Source organism: Limulus polyphemus, unplaced genomic scaffold (assembly GCF_000517525.1).
Source record: "Limulus polyphemus unplaced genomic scaffold, Limulus_polyphemus-2.1.2 Scaffold32, whole genome shotgun sequence".
Classification (NCBI taxonomy): Eukaryota; Metazoa; Arthropoda; class Merostomata; order Xiphosura; family Limulidae; genus Limulus; species Limulus polyphemus.
The window spans coordinates 94,990-103,843 of NW_013665642.1; the positions used below are offsets into that span (position 1 = coordinate 94,990).

The 8,854-nt window shown below is 35.3% G+C and overlaps 1 protein-coding gene across 1 annotated transcript in view; it reads right to left on the reverse strand.

The window, feature by feature from the left end:
* The window catches only part of LOC106460032 (phospholipid scramblase 2-like), a 32,384-nt gene extending 26,596 nt beyond the window's left edge, over positions 1–5,788 (reverse strand). Inside the window, exon 1 of the mRNA XM_022386997.1 lies at positions 5,701–5,788. The gene's annotated coding sequence lies outside the window, so the exon portion shown is untranslated. The remainder of the gene's footprint in view (positions 1–5,700) is intronic.
* Between the last annotated feature and the right edge of the window lie 3,066 nt (positions 5,789–8,854).

The window sequence follows — 8,854 nt, forward strand, 5'->3', positions numbered from 1 at the left end:
GCGTCCTGCCCCCACGGGGTATCGAAACCGGGTTTTTAGGGTTGTAAGCCCGTAGACATCCCGCTGGGCCCCGGGGGGGGGGGCGTCTTGATTCTTTTAAAATGATTTCGAAGAGTGTGATGAATTGGTGAATGCACTAAAATCCCTTTCTACTTCATATATATAATCAAACTTCGAAGTTTTAAATAACTAACCAAAGTTTTCGTTAGAAGCTAACAATATACATTGAGAAAAATTAACGAAGAGGCAAAAAATGAAATGTAGCCAGAAGAAAAATCTAGACAAGTATATTCATCCAGTATCTTCTGAACCGTCTTCTCATAAGGATTTCATAAAAAACTGCCTACCAGTGGCTCAGTGGTACGTCTGAAGGCTTATACTGCTAAAAACCGAGTTTCGATACCCATGGTGGGGATAGACCATCGTGTAACTTTGCGCTTAACAGCAAAGAAACTCTCATAATTACTTTGTTCTATATCTGTCTCCTGATCTTAAAGTCAGCATGACTTCAGAATTCAGTGCTGGGCATACCAATGTAGTTAGCGTGCTCAAAATTTCATTGTTCGCGTCCCATTGCAGCAAAACGCGCACCACACTTTGGATAGATAAGAGTAGTCAGAGTTGGCGGTGGGTGCTACTGAATAGATGCTTTCCCTCTGCTCAGAATTATGAATATCTATTTGCAGATACCTTTAAATAGCTGTGCATTAAATTTTGAAACAAACAAACTCTCTAAAATCTATGAATCCTTTTATGTTTAAGAAACTGGATTCTTTATTTTGATTTCTACGTAATATAGAAATAGTTATACCTAAACATCTCCAGCTTTTAATATATCACCAGATATCACACGTTCAAATATTATAAATAATATGTATATATAAAGAACGATTTATATACACTGTAACGCCACAGTTATGAGCAGTGGTGCCATTTTTAACACTTATATACATATGTATTCTCAGCGAATTCCCGACTATTCAACAATGAAATGTCGCGACAAATAGGGTGTAATAGCAAAGTTTGGGGCATACTAAATTACCAGTTTACTACGACGACCATATAGGATGTAGTAAATAGCATTGGCAAAAGAAGATCATTACAATTTACACGATAGTATAAAATCACCTAAACAGCATCTCAATATGCACAGGACTTATACTATCATTGCCAGAATTCGCAAACTGGTTGTCTAGGAATTCTCTCCCTCACCCAGAAAGCGATTAGTAATATATCCTAGTTTGTTGCTATGGTGAAAATTGCGGTATCAGGCAATGATCATGGCCGTCAGGTTGAATAGGGTCGACAATGGAGGAGGTAATTCCATAGTCAGTATAGGAATTGTGACATTATTCTCATAAAAGAGATTAACTCTTCATACAGTCTGTAAATGTGTTGGTTTTAACGGAAAATAAACTTAGTTATGTGGTGAAATAGATAATTTTAAATGGTATTGAATGAACAAACAATAATCATATTTTCCCAAATTTTATACTGCTTATTGTTGAGTTACCTCATAACAAGTGAAGAAAATATATTAAGTATTAAGTCTTTCACTTTTAAAATATAAAAACATTATCATTACTAAATAGCTAAAACTTGGGAAGATGAATGTAAAGCCGGTATATCCATATAAAACTAAAAAAAAAAACCTGTGTGTATGTCTGTTTGTCCGTTATCTAACTACTCCTAGGTTACTGAACCAATCTCAACCTAACTTTGTGGGAGTATAGCTTGGAACAAGGGACATGTTAATGGTGCTACGTCCCTAATAAAAATGTTTATTAAACTTTCTCTAACACAATATACACATACTGTAGGGGAGAGTACACAAACGTCTTATATATATATAAGCATAGTGTGCGCTAGCATTCTTTATGTAGTAATGCAATGAAAAAATGGCCGCCACTATTGCAATAATACATAAAATCAGCTGAAGTTTCTACTTCAACAGCTGATATGACGAACCGTTTCTTCAGTTATACTCACTTCCTACGTTGACCCGTGACGTTTCAACTTTGGCCCATAAAGACATTAAGAGTTGGATGTTGAGAGCAGGTAACAGAAAGCACCCATACTGCTACAAATTTGTACGCTACATCTTCCTACAAAGTCACCCTGACCATCGCACAGTGTACACCATGTTTTAAGTGTGTATATATATATGTATTGAGTTCTTAAAGCTTATACAAAACTTTTGATGAGGTAATAATAAATACTGTAATAATATGTTATGTTGCAAAGAAATTGTGTGAAAATTACGAGTTTTGTGTTATTTATTATAGCATCCACCCCCACATTTTTGTAAGTTCATACTCCGGACAAAGGACGGATACATTAGCTTGTCAAGTATAAATTTCTTTAATGATACCGGTTACTGAAATCTTTTCGACTATTTTACCAGTAAGTTACATGTGTTAAGTTATATCAAGTATTAGCTAATATCCAGCTACTATATATGTTGTAGTAAATGATATTGGTTATTGAAATCTTTTCGACTATTTTACCAGTAAGTTACATGTGTTAAGTTATATTAAGTAGTAGCTAATATCCAGGGTTCGATTTCCCGCGGTAGACACAGCAGGTAGTCCAAAGTGGCTTTGCTTTAAATCAAACAAACAAGTTCTTGCCATTAAGTTACATGTGTTAATGTTGGTTAAGTAGAAGCTGCTTTGCTGATGCTAATTATTGAAAGCTTTTTGACTATTTTATCAGCAAATTACCAAAAAGAAAAGAAAAAAATGCATGAAAGAGTAGACCAGACCTCTATATAACATTTTCATCACTGAAATTCACGTTTTGGCGAAGAAAAGAAATAAAGAAATAAATGTTAACCTGCATCAAAAAGAAGCTGCTTTATTGACACACGTTATTTGAAAGCTTTTGTCTTCTTTAAAGCAGTGAACACAATACTTATCATTCTGTATAACTTATTATGCATATGTGAGTGTTTGTGTTGATCTTCTAAGCATGAGTGTGGCTGTGCCAGGCATTAGCTTGTAACAGAGAATGTATCGTTCAATATTCTAATTAGATTTACAACGCGTTGAGAATTAATACAATGTAAACAAATACAGGAATATATAAACATACTCTGTTTAACTGACTTCTCTTCGACATTTCAAGGGTTTCATTATTGTATCATTTATGATGGCATAACTAAATAATATTTGCATATTTTTGCAATATAACAACATTGGTATCACTGTACGTACATCTAGGTTACACAACAGTTATGTTGATTCTGACATACAAATAAAACAGAACGTAAAAACAGCGTTCACTCTCCTTTAAAATAATTCTTCAGACAAAAAAGCAAAAAAAACGTTGCACATAAAAAGAAAGATAAATAAAACTAGGGTACAAACTACAACGTGCTAAAGGTAAAATTTACCTTAAAAAGAGAGGTACCCGGCGAAGTAGAATCCACACAGCTGTAAGAATAAACTTCAATCAAATACAACCTCTTGTCTAAACTTTCAAATAAGATAGAAAAATAGAGGTAGACGACTGGAGGTGAAGGTGCAAGTGGTCCCGGGTTCACATACTTCATTTGGGATAATAGCTCCTAGGACTGAAAGTATTTGTCCTGTACTAGAAGCACTTATTGTTGCTTTTTTGGAAATTCAGAAGAGACATTCCATTTTACATTTGTTTAATAGCAGTATTGTTCAGTCTAGATATCTTGGGTTTTATTATACTGTTCATTAAGTACGTATTTGACCACTGTAGTAAACCAACTTAAGAACCTGAGCTAACGGGTTAACCTAGTAAGACACCACATTCCTCCTCTCTCACAAATAAGGCGCATCTTTGGCCTTGCCTCAGGGCCATAGGACGAACAATTTTGGGGCTATTATCCCAAATGAAGTATGTGAACCCGGGACCACTTGCACCTTCACTCCCGGTCGTCTACCTGTATTTTTCAATCTTATTTGAAAGTTTAGATTGTCCGTTATAGAATCTAGTACATTTTTGGCATTTAGAAATAAACATAATAACTAAATTTAAACAAACATTTACAATTTTATAGAATAATATCCGCACATATACTATGTAAATATAAATGTATGTATGTGGATCGCTTTGAAAATTTTCAAAAGTGCTTACATTTTTCAACAATTCAAAATGTGCAAAACCACTAACGCATTAAGATATTTCAACATTTCAAAATGTGCAAAACCACCAACGTATTAACATTTTTCAACAATTCAAAATGTGCAAAACCACTAACGCATTAAGATATTTCAACATTTCAAAATGTGCAAAACCACTAACGCATTAACATATTTCAACATTTCAAAATGTGCAAAACCACTAACGTATTAACATATTTCAACATTTCAAAATGTGCAAAACAACTAACGCATTAACATATTTCAACATTTCAAAATGTGCAAAACCACTAGTGCATTGACATATTTCAACATTTCAAAATGTGCAAAACAACTAACGCATTAACATATTTCACTATTTTGCCCACAATTATTTTTATTTTACTTTATATACCTGTCCATTTACCGATTTTTTTTTATACAATTAGAATATGATTTTTAGAGCAAGGCTACACAAAGAACTAACTGCGCATAGCTGTAACTAATTTTGAACTGTTAGAGTAGAGGAATGATAGATCGTAAACAACACCCCACCGCTAACTCGTGGTTATTCTTATGTGATCAATTAGTGGGGGTTGACCACTTCTACATACCCATGGCGCCCAAATTTCGGAGAGCATTTTTTTGGAACGAGACGCGAACCATGAACCCCCAGATTCATAGTCAGAGTACGCCTACACTAGTCCATGACCGGCCCATTTTTAAAGTATAAATTATTTTTACATAATATTTTTTTAGAACGAGTACCCAACGGCCACCTGCCCTGTTTTTGTGTTCAAAAACGACTGTAACCAGTTTAAGTTACTTTCCTAAAATGGTTCAGACATTCTGGAATATCTTCTTAGAAGATATTTAAAAAATACCTTATGCAAAAACTGTTTTATGTGTAACTCTATAGCCTTAAACGATTATAAGCAAGCTCAAGGAGTTTATTACAACTTTGTATAGCAACATCATAAAGGATCAGTTACTTTCAAAGAACTAAAACACACATGCGCTCAACAAATTTATAGTTTAAATGTTTTCAAAGAGTGGGTCATTTTCTTATTTTTTTTAAGAAAAGTAGTATGCTCCAAAATGGGTTTTGGGAATAAATGCTTCAACTCCGGAAGTTCTTGTGAAAATTCTATATATCAGCTTTTCAAAGTAGTGGTGTACAGAATTAAAAAAAACAAAAAACTCTGAGCTATATATATATATATATTATTATTATTACTAATTTTGAAGAAATATATGCAGTCTTGGAATCATTAATAGCAAATCAAAAGTACCTCGTTATTTTATCAGAAGAAAAACTTAAAAAGAACTAGTCCAAGACAATTAATTCACAAAAACAAAACTGACACATTTAATGCACAACAGTTTCATATAACACATTCCACTCCCCAATTCCAAAAAATTATTTTATCGTACATTATTAGCCTAAGCCTATTACACTAACCTAATATGCTATCTTCATGAAAATTACTACTACCGTAGAGATTCGTGTTTTGTTATCAAAATCACAAAAGGCTTTGTAACTTCATTAGATATAACAAATTTTAACACATTCAAACTAATCTCATTTAGACATTTACGCACATACCTTAGTTAAACTTTGAGGATGTCTCAAAAGTTATTTAATTTTCTTAGTCTTATTCCACACGTTTCTTAAAAATCCATCTGACGAATAGTTTAATATACTCACAAGTGACTGCTTGTAATCAGTGACGTAGCTAGACTCAACGAATCAGGTGTGAGCTTCTGTTTGGTTATCACGATATTGTACTGAGAGCAGACTCGAACAAAGAGAAAAAGCAGTATAGACGTTGGACGCGAACTTAAAAGTGCTTGTAGTCTGAACATGCTTTCCTTTCACTGTAAGTCATAATTTCTTCGTCATCAAAAGATAAATTACACTCATATATTTTGTGATAAAAGATATCTTCTTATAAAGCCGGTACTACACAATCAGTACAGATTAAGTATATCTTCCCTGAGTCTGTGCTATCAGTATAATTAAACCGAGAGAAAAAAAAACATGCATTTATATTGTTGAGATGAAAATAAGTTCATTAACTTGTCTATCATTACTGATCTTATGCCGATATAATCACCAATGCAGGGTGACTATAACGGGGATGATGTTTATCTAACTTAACTGTTTTTGAATTTAAGAAAAAATATAACGCTGATACTAACTAGATGTACTTTCTCAGGATCCCCAAAAGTGTTCTGTTTCAAGAGCAAATAAAACCAAAATTAAGAGTAACAATTATTTTTATTTTTCGCTTTTAAAGTTCATATGTCATGTCGTGTTGTGGCCTACAAAGTGCATAATTCTTACCTTGATTGATGGTATGCGCACGTTTTACTGATGTCATCACGACAGTACGCCCCCCCCCCTCCCCAGTGGTGGGTAGAGCACAGATAGCCTAATGTGCAGCTTTGTACTTAACTCCAAACAAACAAACGCGACAGTACAAATTGCAATTTTATGCGTTCTTTATGTGACATCATTTTAGTGTCTACTGGCTGACACAGACAACATATTACTGTATAGTGGTTCGAGTAGCTAAAACAGGTGACCACTCCAGGCGGTCTTTGGCCCCCTTTCGGAGAAATTAGGAGACATTTAGTCGTGATAATATAGACTAAGCAAGATGCAGAATCCGGAAGGTGTCTTGTTCTATTGTAACCCGTTTATTAAAATGGTTCACAGACGTCAGCAGAAGATTAAGGTAGCGAATGCAAGGTTCAAGTTCATTCAAAATACGCTCAATCAAAGTTGGTAGCTGTTGAATGTGTTAGCCAGGTAGATGACTGCAGTCATTCTGCGATCCAACTTCAGTTAGTACATGTGCAGTAGAGTGTTACATTATTGTCATGGCACTGGAAGAGCTCTTGATCGGTAGGGTTGGAAGTTCATCCTTAAGGACTCAAAAAAATACCAATACCCTGATACAAGAACATTCACCTCATGATTAAGCCACCTCCAGCAGCTTACATTATTGGAGCAACACAAGAAGAGTCAAGTGAATCAGGTTTTTTTTCCTTTACTTGTTCTGTCCTGTCAGAACCAAAAAGGTAAGATGTGAATCATCAGATCACACCACACGTGTGGTATGGAGGTATATCATTGTGATATCAAGCGGATTTACCTCAGAGTAAATCGATAGGCCCATTAAAGAGAGGTTCTAGAGTCTCGAATGTTGAGATATATCCCCCTTTGTTTAGCAACTGTTGTTAGGTCGCACAAGGAAAAGACTTAAAATCCAGATAACAAATATTCAATAAGAAACACACAAAATAAAATAGAAAACAATACAATACAACACTAAGGGCAAATGACTATGTATTGTGGTGGCAAGGGATAACTGACAGCTTATCAGGCAGTGTGCCTTCCCACCCCCCACCCCCCTGTAAGTCGAAACAAATTCTAAATCTTATTAGGAAAATCCAAATAAAACTTGAAATTCCCTCACTATTTACTTCACTTGACTCCTCGGTTGTACTCCCTCCAAAACGAGAACATGTTGATTTTACGACGAAAATGAAAGCGTAAACACAAGTACTTGGTCCGAGGAAGGCCAATCCCTAATCTTTGTTATAAAGTATGGCTAAAATATTATTTTTATACTTTAATTAAAGTCCCCTGGTGGGACAGCGGTAAGTCTAGGGACTTACAATGCTAAAATCAGAGGTTCGATTCCCCTCGGTGAACAAAGAAGTTAGCCCGATGTGGCTTTGCAATATAAAAAAGAGGCCCGGCATGGCCAGGTGGTTAGGGCGCTCGACTCTCAATCTGCGGGTCGCTGGTTCGAATCCCCCGTCCCACCAAACATGCTCGCCCTTTCAGCCGTGAGGGCGTTATAATGTGACGTTCAATCCCATTATTAGTTGGTAAAAGAGTAACGCAAGAGTTGGCGGTGAGTGGTGATGACTAGCTGCCTTCCCTCTAGTCTTACACTGCTAAATTAGGGACGACTAGCGCGTGTAGCTTTGCGCGAAGTTCATAACAAACCAAACCAGATAAGAGCCACAGACTGAACTGTCATATGCCAGCACAGGACACGTTAGCTTCTGAAGATACCAAGCCCAGATTGTGCCATTTGTTTACTAATGCACTGTGGTTTATCGTTATATTGAAGGCCATATCTGCTCTCGGAAGTTTTTATGTGTATGTAACTTTCTAATGTATTCAGCACAAAAGAGGCTGGTTTCTGCTGAAGCTCCATATTGACTTAGTCTCAGTTTAACGTTCATTACCTCGAAAGCGCTAGATCTTTCACACTGCGCCCCCTCGTTTTAATACATAAAAATTCATTAAATAATATTAACACACTTCAAATTTTGTTTCAGTATTCGACTTTTGAGAATTAAAAGCTTTTAAAAGAGTTAGCTATTTTTTTTTATTTCTCATGTTTTTTGTTTTTTTGAGTCGCTAAGATCGTAAAAAGCAGAAACGAATCCCCCCCCCCCAAAAAAAAACAAAACGCATGCTGGTAATAGATATCGTGGTTCTGAAAATGTGAACTCAATGTATTAGTTCGTCAGGAAATTAATGTCTTTCTTTTTAGATGCAAAAACCCGAACAACTTAGATATCAAAACAAAGCATTTATTAAATGAAATAGTCTCCATTGTTACCGATAATGCTTTTCCATCTTACAATCAGGTTGTTAATGCCCTGGTTAAAGAAATCACTTCGCTTTGAAGCAAAAAACATGTCGCTGGCCTCTTCAACCCCTTTCACATTTG